We start from the raw sequence: 20,042 nt of genomic DNA on the forward strand, positions 1-20,042 counted from the left end.
TGCTCTCATGTGATAGCAGCTTGCTCGCATACACGTCAAGACTATAACCATTTTGTGGATCCCGTATACCTACTATCTGAAGTTTTAAGGTATACGAATTTGAGTTTCCCCCATCGATAATAACAAAGACCCTGATGAGGTTCAAGATTGGCTTCCGATTGTACCAAATCCGCGTTTATTGAGGGAGCGTGGTCGTCCAAAATCCAATCGAATTCATTGCGATATGGATATTCGAGAAAGATCTAGACAAGACAGAAGATGTGAGCATTGTAGAAACCCAGGACACACTAGAAAAACATGTCCACTTATGTTTCCATCAAGTAACAATTGATGAGGAAATTAAGTATTTGTTTATCAAATAATAGACTTGTACTTCAATTTGCATTTATTTCAAGTTAATGTCATTCGATAATCGCTGATGAAGATTAAAAAAACGATACAATAATACGAGATTGAACGTTTGTGTTAAATGTGATTATAATAAAAGAGATAATAAGTGACAAACTTAAAAAAGTTATCGAACATAATCATTATATTTTATCAAACTGATAACAATTTAGTATTTCAAAATAATTTTAAATACAACAAACTTACAATAAGTATTAAATGGTAAATGATAACCAAATTACAATAACTTTTGTAAATGATAATAAACAAAATTAACTGAAATACATTAAAAAAAGTCCAACAAATTTAACAAAATAAAGTAAGTATTAAATGAGAAATAATAAAAAATTACAATTAAAAAGTCCAATAAACTAAATACAAATATAATAAAAAAACAAAATCTATCGATGTCTGCGACGCGAATATGTTCCGCAGGGAGGTGGCTATCGGTCTCGAGGAGGATTTCTTCGTATCACTAGTTGTGACTCCTCGCTGTCATCATCATCACCATCACCATCATCGTCGTCATCGTCGTCCTGAGTAGGTACATGAGGAGCTGATGACGATGAAGCACCTCTATAGAATAAGGACCATGGAGGTGTATGATTGACTATCCCACCGGCCTGCGAAAACTGGGAAAACTCATAAAACCCAGACATCGCTGAGTGTGAAAACTGTACAGGAGGTGTCTGTGCTGCGTCCATGGGTGATGAGGTTGAACCCGCCAAATATCTAGTATATGAACCCCAAGTCAGATCTGCAAACATAGACCCATAATAGCCTCCATGAGGGGTCATCTGTGACGGTGGCGGCGGCGGCATCGGGTAAGGGAATGGCGGCGGCAACATCTGGTAATGGAAAGGCGGTGGCGTCATCATATATGGCAGCGGTGGCTGCTGTGAAGGTCCTGCTGATGCAGCTGAGGATGAACCGAAAGCACCTGCTCTCCGTCCACGAGTCGGGGGACGATGGTGTTGTATCGGTGAACGTCTCTGTCGACGTCGCGAAAAGGTCTGCCCTCGTGTATCCTCGGGAAGCAGAAACGGTTTGCTGTTACTGTTGAATCACTCGTAGTAACCGTCAGCAACCATCAAGATGTCAAGTAAAATGGGCTCTCTATGGGGAAGGCGTCGATGTCGATCCTCCCACAACACGACCCACGCATGATGCCTCACTAGCCAATCTGTATCTGTCTTGCCGCATCTATCTGTGCTATGCAACTCGTCCATATTGCGAGGTGCTTCCGGAATTGGTTGAAAACAACCAAATTGCCGGAGCACGCGATCAGTGGAGTACCACTCGACGGTCGCATAACAGATCAAGGGGACCATCGCTATCCAAACATCTGATGGGCCCCTCAACTCAGGTGGGATCACCGCCCTCATATCATCAGTAGAATATGACACCCATTCAAACGAAAACAAATATATATAATTTTTATCAAAATATTAATCTAATTATATAACTATAATCTAAAATTGATTTTTAAACATTAAAATTCATACCTGTGTGCCAACCTTCTGATCGATTAACACCTTAATTTTTTCTAAATCATCAGGTAGCTCCTGATGATTTTTCCTATCAGTAGACCACATATTCAAGAAAAATAATTTCTTATTCACTGTATAAAATTATTAATATACAAAATCAGTTTTACAATTACCTCAGGAGTAGCGGAAATACGAATGGGTTCTTGACAACGGGACATAAAAAGGGCAATCGATACCATGCCCAAGACTGCAGCAGCAGGAGACATCCGCCGATAGCATTACTCATGTAGTCAATGGCTCGACACATCTCCCTGTACAGGCAAGCCAAAACTGCCGAGCTCCAACTGAGTGATCCGGCCATATGAAAGTCGCCAAGATGTTGCAACCACATACAATGAACTTGGTTACGCGATTTGTCCGGCATCAGCAACCCTTGTATCAGCTGCAGTATGCATGCCCATGCATACTGTTTAACTTCATCGTCAGACGCGTCCTCGCTCAACTCTCGAAAATTGGTATCTAACCAATTTAACGGTATCCGTCCACTGTTAAAATTTTCCTGGACACGTCATAGACTAACCCGACACAAAGTAGTCAAAGAATCGGAAGCTATCCCTGATATCACACCTCCATCCACCGGAAGCCCCAGGTGCATAGAAACATCCTCAAGCGTGATCGTGCACTCTCCGCACGAAAGATGGAATGTGTGAGTCTCCAGCCTCCACCGCTCTACTAAGACAGAAATAAGGTCTAATTCTATCTTACAGTAACCCTGATATCTACCTAGGTGACCGAATCCAACCTCTACTAAATACGACATTACACGAGTAGATATAACTAACTTAAGGTTCCTAATAAAATGATCTAATATACGGTCTCTCTCCTAAAAAGTAAATAATTACACAAATTAATTTTTAAACTAATAATCATGCATTAAATTAATTAATTAATTAAATTAAAACGTTAAAATGTTACCATATCAGCAAAGTGTCGAGATATATGATTTCCATCCAACCAAAGTAGACCGCCTTCCATTTTATGTTTGTAAAAAAAAATTAATTAAATAAAATATTTAGCAATTAAAATAATTAAATAAATTACTAAAAAACTAAATATAATAAAATATACATTAATAATAAAATATAAGAATACTTGAGAGAAGTTGAGAGGATTTGATGTGATGAAAGTGATTGAGAATTGTGGTATTTATAGGGAGGGATGGGTGTGAACGGGTAGGGGTAATGTGGTAATTAAGGGTATAGCACGGGTTAGGGCCCGCGCCTTTTTGACGCGTGTCAGAATCACAGGTAAGGCGCGACCCCTGCATCGCGTCATACCCTTAATTACCAACCTACCCTTGCCCGTTCATACGTGTATCCATGTTGCGCGTCTCAGGGGGCGCGCCTTATCCCACGTAACGCCAAATCAACATATAACACGGTGCAGGGGCACACTTTACTTCAAAGGATGTTAGATCGAAAAATATAATATGATCTATACCTAATTGGAGATATTAAATTAAAAAGATGAATTTTTTTAAAAAAAAACGCCGTTGATTTTTAATATAATGTTTAATAATAGTGATGGACCAAACTTTTTTTCATATTAGAGATAAAAGGTAAAACTTTCTGATTGTACATCGCCTTGAACTTGTTGGAGCCCCCCACTCAGTCTTCGATCTTCGGGATTTTCAGAACTGAACAGAAACTTGGATTGCATTGGATTCGAAGTTAATCCAACTTCTATATGATCAATTATCTACAAATTATAGCAGATAAAACTTCAGCAAATGACGTATACTGGAGTGTAAGTGGTACCAGAAAAGAAGAATATACCAAAGATATTTCCATGAATTATATCAACCAAAGTTTCTACCATAATCAAAGCCATAAGATATGGGACCACCCTTTTGTTGAAAAAAATATCAATGATCAAACAGGAAAGGAACATCTGGCCCACATACCATCATCATCATCACATGTGTAAGATCACCCCATTCATGCATCAAACGACTGAGTTCAGTATTAAATAGTTCTCACTCGCGTTCCCACTGACTCTGCTCAGTGCTCACCAGTTTCTGATTTGTTCAAGCAATGTTCTCTCCAAGTTCATTACTCTCTTTGCATTCCCTCTATTTTGTTCTGGTTTTATTATCGTGTTTCAATGGAGGATATTCTTCTTCTTCTTCGTCATCTGTTCCCTCTAAGATTGGAAATGGGTACCGGTTGATCTTTGCTGAAGAGACCACCGATGGTGGCTTCATTGCTCAACTTCAGGTCAATCAAAAGAACAACATTTATGGCCCTGATATCCCTCTCTTGCAACTCTACGTCAAGTGAGTAAAAATATCTCTAAAGTTTCAATTTTTTCTTCTTTTGCATGCCCCTTAACAATATCTTCTTTTTCTTCTTTTACAGGCACGAGACCGAAGATCGGTTGAGGGTGCACATAACAGATGGCGAGAAGCAAAGATGGGAAGTCCCGTACAATCTTTTAACTAGGGAAAAACCACCGGCATTAAAGAAAACGATTGGGAGATCAAGGAAGGACCCGATAACAGTGTCGGAGATTGCCGGGTCGGAGCTCATATTCAGCTACACAACCGACCCGTATAGCTTTGCGGTGAAGAGGAAATCAAATGGGCAGACCCTTTTCAATTCCAGCTCTTCTGGGTCGGACTCGTTTGGGGAAATGGTGTTTAAAGATCAATACTTGGAGATTTCGACTCAGTTGCCTAAAGATGCTTCACTCTATGGACTCGGAGAGAACACTCAGCCCCATGGCATCAAGCTGTACCCAAACGACCCTTACACATTGTACACAACCGATGTTTCGGCTATTAATTTGAACACCGATTTGTACGGCTCCCACCCTGTTTATATGGACTTGAGGAATGTGGGTGGTGAGCCATATGCGCATGCTGTTCTCTTGTTGAACAGCAATGGCATGGATGTGTTTTACAGAGGGAATTCACTGACCTACAAGGTTATCGGTGGCGTTTTCGACTTTTAATTCTTCGCCGGACCGACTCCACTCGGTGTTGTCGATCAATATACATCCTTTATCGGCAGGCCGGCTCCCATGCCTTACTGGTCTCTAGGTATGCTTTTCATTTTCTCACTAACGTTATGTGTTTTAGATGGAAGGTGTTAGATTTTAATGATTAATGTTGCATTAAAGAAACGATTTGCTGCATAATCTAAGATGGAGGGTTTTTGTTCCCATTTTTTAATATGGTTAGGTGAATTTGGTCCCATATTCGATTTACTTTATTGTCTGTGCTTAAAGTCTCCATCTATACATGCCTTTGCTCTAATAATTCTCACCAATGCATATCAACCTTTTTAAATCTAAGAGATCTTTTTTCTATGATCAATAATGAAATGACTTCTGGCATGTTAGATCTCATAGAAATATATAACATCAATGATTAAAGTTCTTGATACTTAGGTATAATAAAAAAATACCCCTAACATTGAACTAAATAGTCACTTTGATCCCTAATTTTTTTTAAAACATTTTGGCCTATGATGTTTCATTTTGGGGGCAAAAAAGCCTTTCCGTGAACAGAAACTGTTAAACAATAAACTGTTAACACTCTAAGATATGAGCCTTTTTTCCGTAGAAAGAAATGTTGGGGTCCAAAATGTTCCAAAAAATAAGAATATGAGATGAAATGACTATTTAGGAAAACGATAGAGGCATTTTTATCATAAAACGGAATGTTTGAGGCCAAAATGTTTCTATATATTTGATTTGCAGGGTTTCACCAATGTCGATGGGGTTATCATAACCTCTCTGTTGTCGAAGATGTTGTTGAGAGCTACAGGAAGGCTCAGATACCACTTGATGTGATCTGGAACGATGATGATCATATGGATGGCCATAAGGACTTCACCCTCAACCCCGTAAACTACCCTCGTCCGAAGCTGCTTGCATTCCTGGACAAAATTCATAGCAGAGGCATGAAGTACATTGTCATTATTGATCCTGGAATCGGTGTTAATTCCAGTTATGGTGTATACCAAAGAGGGCCTGCCAATGATGTGTTTATCAAGTATGACGGTGAGCCTTACCTGGCTCAAGTGTGGCCTGGGGCTGTTAATTTTCCGGACTTCCTCAACCCGAAAACCGTTGCATGGTGGGGTGATGAAATCCATCGTTTTCATGAACTTGTACCTGTTGACGGGCTCTGGATCGACATGAATGAAGCATCGAATTTCTGTTCTGGGAAGTGCACGATTCCGAAGGGCAAGGTTTGCCCAAGTGGGACTGGCCCTGGTTGGATCTGTTGCTTAGACTGCAAGAACATAACAAGTACAAGATGGGACGATCCACCTTACAAGATAAATGCTTCAGGGTTGCAGGTACCAATTGGGTTCAAAACTATTGCAACTAGCGCCGTTCACTACAACGGTGTTCTAGAGTATGATGCTCATAGTCTTTATGGATTCTCTCAATCCATAGCAACTCACAAAGCACTCCAAGGGCTCGAGGGAAAAAGACCATTTATATTGTCACGATCTACATACGTTGGTTCGGGAAGGTACGCCGCTCATTGGACAGGTGACAATAAGGGTACTTGGGAAGATTTGAAGTATTCTATAACTACAGTGTTGAATTTCGGTATATTTGGGGTTCCAATGGTTGGTGCAGATATATGTGGGTTCTATCCTGCTCCAACAGAAGAGTTATGTAATCGTTGGATCGAAGTCGGTGCCTTTTACCCTTTCTCTCGAGATCATGCAAATTACTATTCTCCAAGACAGGAGCTGTATCAATGGAAGACTGTCACCAAATCTGCTCAAAATGCTCTAGGTATGAGGTATAAACTTCTTCCATATCTCTACACTCTCAACTATATGGCTCATACAAGTGGAGCACCGATAGCCAGGCCACTTTTCTTCTCATTTCCTGATTACAAGGAGTGCTATGGGTTGAGCACCCAATTCTTGCTCGGAAGCAGTCTCATGGTGTCTCCGGTGCTTGAACAAGGGAAAACATCGGTTAAAGCACTTTTCCCGCCTGGTTCTTGGTACAGCATCTTTGATATGACACAAACCATTGTGTCAAAGGGACAGTACTTTACGCTCGATGCACCTTTGAATGTGGTTAATGTACATTTGTATCAGAATACCATACTACCAATGCAACAAGGTGGAATGATCTCCAAGGAAGCTAGAATGACACCATTCGCTCTCATCGTAACCTTCCCAATCGGCGCTAGCGATGCACAAGCCAAAGGCAACCTTTATCTAGACAATGACGAGCTCCCTGAAATGAAACTCGGGAACGGGTATTCGACATACGTCGATTTATACGCTACGGTGAAGGAGGGATCAGTGAAGATCTGGTCAGAAGTTCAGGAGGGTAAGTTTGCTATAGACAAAGGTTGGAAAATCGAGAAAGTAACCGTTTTGGGATTGGGTGGAAGTGTAGACACATCAGGTCTCAAAATCAATGGAAGTCCAGTGGCTAATGGTGCTTCAAACATCGAGTTGAGTTCGGTGGAACAGATGCATTTGCAAGCTGATGATGAGGATGGTCAAGGCAAGAAGTCTTTGATGGTGGAAATTTCGGGTTTAAACTTGTACGTTGGAAAGAACTTTGACATGTCCATGAGAATGGGGACACAGGGTTGATGATTAGGATGTTGTCTTAGATTGTGTACCATTTATTCTCTTTCGGGGGATTATTTTTGCTTCCATTTTCATTTCCTGTTGTTCTTAATTGGGTGTTCATGGTGAAGCGATGATGGTTTCATGTTCATCCTTTTCCATGTAACCAAACAATATTAGAGGTTTAAATCTTCATTGTATGCTTTTTAGGTTGGTGGATGATATGGTTTAAAAAGCAGTAATGCAAATTTGAGGTCTTCATTGTTACTATTCAACAGCTGTTTAGTGCGTTTTGATTACATTTCTCTCTTTTAATTAATATGTATTTTTATGCATTATCCCAATACAAAGAGAATTTTCATAAAAACACCAACACCATTATTAACTAAGTCATTGATGAATCTTGAAATCAAGTATTGGAGATATAATTAAAATTTCCCAAATTTTTTTTGAAGGATTTTGTGAGAATTTTTAAAAAAATGGGCTTAACTAGTATTTGAAAAAAATTTGGAGGTTTAATGAGAATATTCATAATTTTTTAGGTTCAAGTAACTTTTTGAAGGCTTAACGATTCCCCCCCCCCAAAAAAAATTTTGGGGCTTCTCTGAGGTGGCAAATGAACATATTTTAAATGGGTCCCCAAACTATGACCCTTATTTTATATTGGTCCTAAAACTTTTGGATATTTTAATTCCATTCCTAAAATATGGTCTCTCAATTTAAATTGGTCCTTAAACTTCTGAAAATTCTAAATTAATACCTAAATTATGATCCTCATTTTAGATCAGTCCCCAAACTTTTGAACATTGCAATAGCATCCCTTAAATCACTTAAAAGTTTGGGGTTGAAATTAAAACATTCAAAATTTTGGGGACTGATATAGAATTAGGTTCATGTTTTAGGGGTGGAATTGGAATGCCCAAAAGTTTAGGGACCAATTTAGAACAAAAATTATAATTTTGGATGAAATTAAAATATTCACAAGTTTAAGGACCAATTTAGGGGTGGAATTGGAATGGGACTGGATCAATCTAGGGTTAAAAATTTTCAGGTTTGATTTTTTCAGATATATATATATTTTTTGTTCTAATCATTTTAGGTTTGAATTTTCTCAAAGTTGAAGCCTTGGATTTTGTCTTGGTTAAGTCATGGTTTGGGGTCAATTTCAAGATTGTGTTTTTGGGGTTAGGTTAGTTGCCAGACATTGTCTTCATTGACTGCCAAGTTAGGTGATGTATGTAAGGACTTTTCAGGGTGAGGTAGACTAGTGCTTTAGAAACGATTCAAATTCCCTTATCCTACCCAAGAAAGGTTGTGTTAGAGTGATATTTCAGAAAGGTTGTGCAAGTATTATATAATGACGTGATCGAGATAGTATGATAAAAGAGTCAAAGCTTAAATAATTTTAATCCCTTTCGATAATTTAATTGAAGATCTGATAAGATGAATAAGGATTACAAAATGAGTGTTAGCGCAAGTTGTTGAGATTCAAGGATTTGAGTTTGTAAGGTCAAGTTCGAATTTTACTATCGTCACTCTTGGTGAACAATCTGTAAATTTCCATGTAAATCTCAATTAAGTCTTAGATATGCCTTGACCCTAAATATTTATGTACCAAAAAAACAAATCCTATAAAAGAATAAAAATACATGAATTTAAAATCGCATGTACACTGTTGGTTTATCCATTTGAAGTTGTGAACTCGGTTCTTGGTATATTGACTTAATAATGAAATTAGCTTGAATCTAAAATGATTCACTTAATAATGAAATTCTCCAAACTCAAACAACTTAATTTTTTTTTAATTTTAGCAGATCGGCCCATATATTAATATAACTTTGCAATAAAAGCCAACTTAAGAATTGGTTATCTGGCTTTGGGTCATCGATGGCATTTTCGATTCGAGGCGGCTTGGCTTCTAGAGGACTCATGTGAACCTTAAGTTCGTAAAATACGGGAGGCGTCATCGGGATCAGTTCTTGATATTCTGTAATACATGAGAATCGGTCTAGATAAGTGGTTTAAAGAATGACGGAGGGATAAAGGGCTCACTGAGGCTAATTTGAAAAAACGATTGGAGCATCTCATGGAACTCTTTCCTTCTACCGATGTGCTTGACGAGATTATTGATGTGGGACTTAATTTAAATATTGAATCGGATAGAAATGAGTTTTATTGGGAGCAGCAAGCAAGAGTGAATTTGCTACGTAATGGTGATAAAACATGGCTTTTTTTTCATAGGTTTTCAAGCTCTGGAGACCGATTCGGGGGAATGTTTTGATGATGAAGGTGCAATCGAAGCACATGAGAAGAGCTACTTTCAAAATATATTTTTGTGCGATCTTTTATCGGGGTCGGATGGTCTTGGTGCGATCTTTTATGAGTCCCTTTAAGGCATCAGGGTCAGATGGTCTTGGTGCGATCTTTTATGAGTGCTTTTGGCACATCTTTGGTAAGAAGATTGCACGATTTTGCATTGATTTATTATCTAGTGAACACGACTCACATTATTTTAATTCCTAAAATTTAATCTCCTTCGAAGCTCTCTCAGTTCATGCCCATTAGTTTGTGTAACGTTCTCTTCAAGTTTGTTTCAAAGATGCTAGTGAATCGAATGCAGGGGTTGTTGCATATTTGCATTGATGAGGCGCAAAGTGCTTTCGTTCCAGGAAGGTAAATTACTAATAACACATATCCACTTACAAGGTGCTCCATTCTTTTGTTAACAAGCGTTTTGGGAAGAGAGGGTATTTCGCTTTCTAATTAGACGAGAAAAGCCTATGGCAATGTAGAATGAGTGTTTCTTTGGATGGTGTTAAAGAGGATGGGTTTTGCAAGAGATTGGATTTCGATTTTGCAACATTGTGTATATCCGGTCACTTAATCCATCATTATAAATGGCATAGTGAGTGAGGCGTTTCTCCCTGAACGTGGTCTTTGTTAGGGTGATCCACTAAGCCCTTGTTTTTTTTCTTATTTGTAGTGAGCGACTCTCTTCTCTCATCTAACAATCGACTAGTTTGGGTTGGTTGAATTGTGTGCCGATCAATAGACATGCCCCTTTGGTGACCCATCTTATGTTTGCAGACGAATGTCTTATCTTTGGTGAAGCAAATGCGATGAATGATGGTGCGATAAAGGATATTCTTCACTCATACGATCAGAGTTTGGGACAATTAATCAACCTCGATAAATCAGGATTGTTTTTTAGCTCAAACGTTGTGGAGGCAAATCGCAATGATGTTAGAAGAATAGTAGGGTCTCTAGCTCTTTGAATCCTGAGAAATATTTGGGATTGTCGGCATTAGTTGGTCGTAATAAGAGACAAGCTTTTATGCAATTCAAGGAACGTATTATCATTGGCGTTAATTCATGGAGCATTCGCTGCTTATCTCAGGGTGGGAAGGAGGTATTCATCTAGTCAGTTCAGCAGTCGCTTCCTTTATTTGCAATAAACTACTTCCTTTTGCCTAAAAGTTTGCGTGATGAACTAGAAAGTCTGATGGCTAGGTTTAGGTGGCAAAAATCAACAAAGAAGAGAGATATCCACCAGTGTACTTGGAAAGCGCTTTGTAATTTAAAGGAGAATGGTGGTTTGGGGTTTAGAGACTTAGCAAAGTTTAAAATTGCTTTGGTTGCAAAGCAAGGATGGAAACTAATCACTGCCTCGGATTCCGTGGCTAGTAGATTGATTAAGGGTGAAATACTATCCATATGCTGATTTCTTGACGGCAAGATTCGGTTCAAACCCTTCCTTTGTATGGCGAAGCACTTGGAGCGCTCGCGGGTTGCTTGAGATGGGTATTCTTAGGAAGGTTGGCTCGGGAAGAGCTATTTCTATTTAGAATGGTTTTTGGCTGTCGAAGTTTCCCTCCTTCGTATTACGAGCCTAAGAAGTAAGAATGTTGAATGGGTGTTGGATCTAATTTCAAGGCATACGAACATTTGGAATGAGGAGCTAGTCCGGGAGGTGTTTATTGAATAAAAAGGTGTGGAAATCTTATCAATCTTACTCCCCTCAATCACGATGGTTGATTGTAAAGTCTGGAGTGGTAAGTGAACGGGTTTGTATGCAATTCGTAGCGGGTATCATCTATTGCTTGGTGAAGGGGCAACCTCGGATGATTCGATTGAGATTTACAAGAAATTATGGGATGTCAATTGCTAGAGGAAGATCAAGTTGCAAGAGTGGAAATTTGTCAATAACCTTGTTCCTACTATTCAGAATATTCATTATCGAAGGCTCTCTCCTAATTCCTACTGCTCGAAATGGCCATGCCAAGTTGAATCTGGTGTGCACGTGCTACGTGACTGCCCTTTTCTAATTAGGTCTGGTCTGAATTGTAATATCAATGGCTGGCTTATGAAGTTTTATTGACAATTAAAGAGGGTCTTGGTTATTCGATAATTATTCAACAAGTAAACATGGGGAAATAATAACAATAATTTGGCAATTTGGTATATAAGAAATCGTAGTTATCATTCAGGCATCCTTACCTTATTTAGTGTGATCGTCTCTTTCATTAAGTCCCACTGCAAGGAGTATGAAGCAATCCATTCCAGACTTCATACTCCCATCGATGCCTCCCATACTAGATAGAAACCGCCTCCTCCTTTAATGGTCAAAGCCAATTTTGACGCCAAGCAAGCAATCAAGTATGGGCAGGAGTGGTTATACGTAATTCTAAAGGATTATAGGAGCATGTAGACGAATATCGGAAGGGTTACCTCAGTTTTTGCTGTGGAAGCAGTGGCTGCCATCCATGCAATCTAGTTGCCAATCCAATTGGTGCTCGATTTGGGTTTCACTTATGCCATTATTGAAGGTGACTCTAGGTTTGTAATGTTGAAATTGGGTTCGACAATGTTTGACAAATCAAAGATTGGTGTTTGAATCTATGAGGTATAAAAGCTCGCTGCTGGGTTACATGCATGTTCCTTCAAGCTTGTCCCTCGTTCAAGTAATCAGGCAGCCCACCTCTTGTCGTTAGCATCTGTGGAGGGCGTGGAAGATCAGTTCTGGGTTAAAGAGGCACCGAGACGCGTCTTGGTCTAGATTACAGAGGATGGATCGATAAAAATTTTAGGTACGATAGTAAGTCCTTTAGGTAGTATGTAAGTGATACATGCATCACATTTCACATATCAAATGAAGATGTGTTAACTCTTTCATTTGATCCAATCACTCGTGCTCAAACCAAACTTCTCAAAGACAAACTTCAGGTTGCTGTTCAAGCATTTATCTCCCACATGGAGATTGAATAATTCAAGGAAGGAAATCCATCAATCCTTCTTCCAACACCTAGGGATGGGCATAGGTCGGGTCGGGATAGATTTTTGACCCACCCGACCCAACCCAAAAAAAATTAACTCCACCCAAAACCCAACCTGCAATAAAAAATTTCACCCGACCCGACTTAATTTATTTTTTAACCGAACAAATATAAATGAATAAATAAAAATTGAAAACACAAATCTAACAAAAATAAATGAGTTCAAATACAGGATAATTAAAATTACAAGTCCATAATATAGTTTAATAAGTTAAAGTACAAACATAAATCTTATAAAACGGAAATAAACATAAACATCCGACGAAAAAATCTTTCATTATCACTGGCTTCGTACTCTTTCAGTCTTGGCTAACCACTCAAATCTTATAAAATAAATTTATACATCAATATATATAAACAAAATTATAATTAAAGTAATAAATATAAAATTATTAATTATCGTTATCTCGCGTTGCCCAATTTCATCATCTTCATAAAGGCTTGCTTCATTTGAATTTTATACTAAAACATAAATAAAAAATCTAATAAGAAATAATAATCAAACATATAAGTCAAAAGTAATGAAAACTACTCGATAAGTCTATTAAATCAAAAGTAAAGTATATACCTTTTTCGACTCATAACCAATTTTGACAACATGCCAAAGATTCTACAATTGATGGATGAAATTTATCATGTTGTGTATTCACCATTCTCTCTGGCACTAAAAGTATACTCCAAAGTAACAGTAGAAGCCGGAATAGCATGAATATCTCCAAGGATAACTTATAATATAGGAAATTATGACTCGATTGTCTTCCACCAAGTTAATATATCAAAGTCCAACATATTAGGAATAACATCTACTTCCAAGTACGATCTAACTTAGATTTGACATTTAATTTCTTTTGTTTCTTCCTTGAAACATAAGCATCAAGATCGCCCAAGCTTTCCAAATCAATTGAAACACTATCTATAGATGCACCATTGAAGGATTAAGGTTCTTTTTTGAGGAAAACATTCTTTCTTGATACTCTATGATCAAATCTCGACATAGTTGCGTAATTTTTTTTAATTTCAAATTTTATAGTGACCCTATAAATGTTCTCAAAGTAATACTCAAACAAAGTTGTTTTGTTCTTTGGATCTAAATGTGCGGCAACACCCATAATACAATTCATATTACTCCAATATTTCTCAAATTTTTCAACATGCATTTTGTCATTTTTGATATGGTGATATTACTATATGCAACTCATTCATTTAATGTCACCCTAATCCTACAAATACTTGAAAAATAAAGATTTGTCGTCGTATATTTTATACCTAAGAAACTTCAATGGTATCATAAAATATCTTAATTGGAAATATGTATCAAATTGAAAATCAAAGAATTGGTCAAGAGGAAGATCAGAATGTTGAGTCAATTCCCAATGCTAGGCCTACTGCTAGGCCTCGTGCTATTTGTGATGACTTCAATCCTATTTTGGATGACTTGAATCCTGGGATTGTGGCACCCAAAATTCAGGCAGCCTATTTTGAGCTCAAACTAGTCATGCTGAATATGTTGAATTCTATAGGCAATTTGGGGGCATGCCAAACAACATATTCACAATTTCTTGGAGGTATGTGATTCTTTCCACCAACAAGGAGTACATGAGGATGTGTTGAAATTAAAGCTATTTTCTTACTCTTTGCATGACCGAGCTAGGGCTTGGTTGAGTGGTGTGCCATCTGGTTTGATGGGGTCATGGCCTGATCTTTGTAAAAGCTTTTTGTTGCGCTATAACCCACCAAACATGAACACTCAGCTAAGGAATAACATAGCATCCTTTCGTTAGGCTGATGACGAATCTATGTATGAATGTTGGGATCATTAAAAGAGTTTGCTTCGCAAATGTTCTAATCATGGTTTTCAAGATTGGACCCAAGTAGTGATGTTTTCTAATGGAGTCAATGCACACACGATGATGATGATTGATGCCTCGGTAAATGGAACATTACTTGACAAATCACCTACTGAGGCATTTTCTATTCTTGATAGGATTGCCAACAACGATTATCAATTTCCTTCATCAAGGTTTGGAACTAGGAGAAAAACACATGGGGCAAGGACTTTATGTCCGCTCAACTCTCAGTTATCATTAATATGTTGAAGAATCTACAACGCTCGACTGAGGTGAAGGAAATGAAGGCAGCCAATTCAATATGCCTGTTATACCATGGCAATCACCATAAGAGCGAATGCCTGACTAATCATGAGTCCATCAACTTTGTAGGCAACTACAATCGATGCAATAACAATCTCTACTTCAATACCTACAATACAGGTTGGCGTCAACACCCTAACTTCTCATAAAAAAAATAAAAGAGCCCCTAATGCTAGTCAACCTACTCACCAACAAAATATCACTGAACCTCAAGGCTACCAAAATCCTATGCCATGACATAATGCTAAAAGGGAGCTTTATCTTCATCTAACACAAGTTCTTTCGAGGCCACAATTCAAGACTTCATAGCTACAACTAAGACAATGCTGCAAGACCATACTACATCAATAAAAAATCAAGGAGCTTTACTTCATAATCAAGTCACCTTACTTCAAAGCCATAGCTCGTCTCTGAGAGCTTTGGAAGGTCAAGTTGGTCAGATTAATGCGACATTGCAAGAGCATCAGCAAGGACGTTTTCCAAGTGATACTAAAGTCACTAAATCTCATAGAAAAATAACAATATAATGTATTACCTCTTAGGAGTGGTACTCAAATTAACCAAAAAATCAAGTTTGGGGGAAAGCAGCAAGATGATTATACCCCCACCTCGGAGCAAACTGAAACTGAATTACAAGATAAAATCATTATAGAGAAGGACAAGGATGAGGGTTCTACTAGTGAACATGTCGAGGTTTTAAATACATATGCTAAGGCAAAAGCGATTCCTACTCCAACAATTGAGGAAGTTAGACCCCCAACGCCCTTCCTGCAAAGATTAAAAGAGCACAATGATTAAGTTCAATTCAAAAAGTTTTTTGACATTCTGGATCATCTTTATATTAATGTACCTCTTTTGGAAGCCATTGAGAAAATGCCTACTTATGCCAAGTCCTTTAAGGAAATTTGTACCAAGAAGAGGAAAATTGAGAAGTTTGAAACAGTTGACACGGTACAAGAATATTGCTCCGCATTGAGCAAGCTGCAGCCAAAGCAAAAAGATTCCGACAATTTCATTATTCCATGTTCTATAGGAGCTAATTTTGTTGGAAAGACACAATGCGACCTTGGTTCAAGCGTGAACTTAATGACAAAATCTATATTCTTGAAGCTTGGAATGGGGAATGTCAGACCTACCTTTTTGATTCTTCAACTTGCTAACATATCCCATGTTCATCTTGAAGGGAGAGTCGAGGAAATCATAGTGAGGGTGGATAAATTTGTGTTCCCATTCGACTTCCTAATTCTTGATTGTGAAGTTGATGCTAATGCACCCATCGTTTTGGGTGGACCTTTATTAGGTACTGGTCGTATTCTAATTGATTGTGAAAAGGGTGAACTCACCATGAGAGTTACCGACTAGTGTATAACTGTCAATGTTTTTCGTACTCTCGAGTATGATGATGACTCTGAAGAATGCTAATGTATTTTTGAAGTGAACTCATTAATTGAAGAGGAAGTAGAACATTTCTGCCAAAGCAATTTCATTCAGCTAGCAGATTATAAGCAGCTTGTTATTGAGGAAAGCATAGAGGAGCATGATAATTACCATATGGAGAAGAGTAATCTAGCTTACTGCTAACTAGATCATGTATGCACTTTGAACCCTTTGATTTTGATGAATTTGTTTCTCCTAAGCCATCATTACAACATGCACCTACCCTAGAGCTAAAGCTTTTCCAAGGCATCTTAAATATGCTTATTTGGGTAGTGATAATACTTTACCTATGATTATTTCCTCTAGTCTTACTCCTAACCAAGAGAAAAATTTGTTAAGTGTTTTGTCACAGCATAAGGAATCACTTGGAAGAATGTCATGACAACTCTATAGAGCCACAACGAAGATTCAACTCAGTCATGAAGAAAGTGGTGACGAAAGAAATAATTAAATGGCTTGATGTTGGAGTGATTTACCCCATATCTAATAGCTCATGGGTGAGCCCTGTCTAATGTGTCCCCAAGAAGGGTGGCACAATTATAGTGACTAATGAAGATAATGAGGTATTACCTACGCACACTGTCACAAGATGGAGGATATGCATGGACTATCGTAAGCTCAACAAAGCTACAAAGAATGACCATTTTCCTCTATATTTCATCAATTAAATACTGGATCAATTGGAAGACAAGGCATTATATTACTTTTTAGATGAGTATAATCAAATTGCATAACACAGAGAACTAAGAGAATACCACATTCACATGTGCCTATGGTACTTTTTCTTTTAGGATGATGCCTTTTGGACTCTGTAACGCCTCGATAACTTTTCAGTGTTGCATGCAAGCTATCTTTTCTCATATGGTTTGGGATTTCCTTGGGATATTCATGAATGGTTTTTCTGTTTCTGGAGATGACTTTGAGAGATGCCTAGGCAATTTGGAAAATGTTCTGAAGTGATGTGAAGATGTTGATACGGTTTTGAACTGGGAAAAATGTCACTTCATGGTGACTGAAGGCATTGTGTTAGGGCACAAAATATCCCACAATGTCATTGAGGTGGATAAGGTTAAGATTGAAGTGATAAAAAAATTGTCACCACCTACTTCTACAAAGGGCATTAGGAGTTTTCTTGGACATGTTAGCTTTTACAGAAGATTCATCAAGGATTTCTCCAAAGTCTCCAAGCCTTTTTGCACATTGCTTTAACAAAACCATCCCTTTGTCTTTGATAAGTTTTGTCTTGGCATATTTACAGAGTTAAAGCAAAGACTGATCTCAAAGCCCATTTTAGTTCATCCTGACTGGACATCACCATTTTAGTTGATGTGTGATGCAAGTGATTATGTCGTGGGAGCTATTTTGTGGCAAGGTAAAATTTTCCATGTCATATATTATGCTAGTCATACCTTGAACGAGGCACAAATGAACTACAAAACCATTGAGAAGGAATTACTTGCTGAGATATTTGAATTTGATAAGTTTAGGTCATACTTAATAGGCACCAAGGTTATTGTTCACACTGATCACTCAACTATAAAATATTTAGTGAACAAGAAGAATGCCAAGCCTAGACTTATTAAGTGGATCTTACAATTGCAAGAATTTCATCTAGAGGTTGTAGATAGGAAATGTACTAGGAATCAAGTTATATATCACTTATCTAGGCTAGAAAGCAATTCTGAATGCCATGATATTTTAGACATTCAAGAGGAATTCCTGATGAGAAAATCCTATATGCCATGGTAATTCTGTGGTACACTGACCTTGTTAATTTTCTTGTAAGTGGTATTTTGCCTTTTGAATTAAACAACTAGGGCAAAAATAAGTTCAAGCATGATGCAAGGTTCTGCTTTTGGGATGAGCCATATCTATTCAAGCATTGCGCAGACCAAATTATAAGAAGGTATGTACCTGAAGATGAGCAACAATACATTCTATACCATTGTCACATGGCCCCATGTGGAGGTCATTTTGGAGGAGCAAGGACCGCTGCCAAGGTTATGCAGTCATGCTTTTATTAGCCAACATTGTTAAAATATTCTCATGCATTTTACAAGTCATGTGATCGATGCCAACGTACTGGTAACATTTCCAGGTGACACGAAATGCCATTGCAAAACATCTTGGAGATCGGGTTATTTGATGTTTGAGGTATTGATTTCAAGGGGCTAATTCCCATCTTATTTTGGCAATTTGTACATATTGCTTGCTGTGGATTATGTATCCAAGTAGGTTGATGCAATTTCTACATCGAATAATGACTCTAAAACGGTGCTTAAGTTTTTGTACAAGAATATCTCTACACGGTTTAGAGTGCCTAGAGCTATCATTAACGATGATGGAACCCACTTCGATAACAAATTGATTGCCAAGACATTAAGGAGGTATGAAGTTCATCACAAAATTGCCATGACATATCATCCACAAACTAATAGCCAAGCTGAAGTATCCAACTACGAGATAAAGCAAATCTTAGAGAAGGTGGTGAATCCAAAGCAGAAAGATTGATCGCCAAAGATAGATGAAGTACTTTGGGCATATATAACAACATTTAAGACTTATCTGGGCATGTCACCCTTTAAGTTGGTTTATGGAAAGCCCTGTTATCTCCCTGTTGAGTTGGAACACCAAGCATATTAGGACATTAAAAAGTTAAATTTTGATGCTCAATTAGTTTGAGAGCAAAAATTGCTTGAGCTTTACAAAATGGAAGAGTTCAGGTAACAAGCATATGAGAATGCCAAACTGTACAAAGAAAAGACTAAAAAGTGGCATGACCATATGCTAATGCCACAACATTTTCATGTTGTCCATCAGGTGTTACTTTACAATTCAAGGCTTAGACTCTTTTCTGGAAAGCTCAAATCTAGATGGTCAAGACCATTTTAGGTATATCATGTCTACCCCCATGGAGCAATTGATATAAAAAATATGGATAATGGGATGCTAATTAAAGTTAATGGTCAGCGCCTGAAAGTTTATAATGGAACCCCCCCTTGCGGACAAATCAGTGCTTTACTTGCGATGTCTGAGCATGTCCCTGTGAAGCAACTTTAAATGCGACGACATTGTTACTTGCTGATTGTGCATACATAAAACATGCATTTTTATTATTTATTATTTCATTATTTTATTACTCTTGGATATTCACAATTTGTTTTGTACTATAGGGGCCCACCTAAGATCACGCACAAAGGATGTGACGGTTATACTTGAAAGAAATGACAAAATGGAAGAATTAACCCTAATTTTTAGGGTAGGCGACAAATAAAGAAATAAAGGAGAGAATAATTCTTTTTTATTTATTTTCTTATTTAATTTTCTTTTACTTTGCATTTATTTTACTTTTCACCTACCCAAATTACCCTATCCACTCATTCTCTATCTTAACCGCCCACTACCCATTTTTTCCTTTTTATTTTCTTTCATTTTATTTATTTCAATTTATCATCTTATTCTTCTCTCTTTTCTTTAGCCGAAACCATTGTTAAAGTTCTCAACTTTGTGTTTTCTTCTTCTTCCACACAAGCTTCCATAGTGCACATAAGATCTTCGAGCTCAAACGCTCCCACAACAATTTGTCAATGATGATGCGAAGGAACGATTTCAAAGTCTATAAAATTG

At 37.8% G+C, this 20,042-nt stretch overlaps 1 pseudogene; it reads left to right on the forward strand.

Moving 5' to 3' along the window:
- The first annotated feature begins 3,947 nt into the window (after window positions 1–3,947).
- On the forward strand, window positions 3,948–7,768 carry LOC120187615 (annotated as a pseudogene).
- The last annotated feature ends 12,274 nt before the right edge of the window (window positions 7,769–20,042 follow it).

The sequence above is a fragment of the Hibiscus syriacus genome, unplaced genomic scaffold, assembly GCF_006381635.1.
Source record: "Hibiscus syriacus cultivar Baekdansim isolate YM2019G1 unplaced genomic scaffold, ASM638163v2 tig00113725_pilon, whole genome shotgun sequence".
Lineage (NCBI taxonomy): Eukaryota > Viridiplantae > Streptophyta > Magnoliopsida > Malvales > Malvaceae > Hibiscus > Hibiscus syriacus.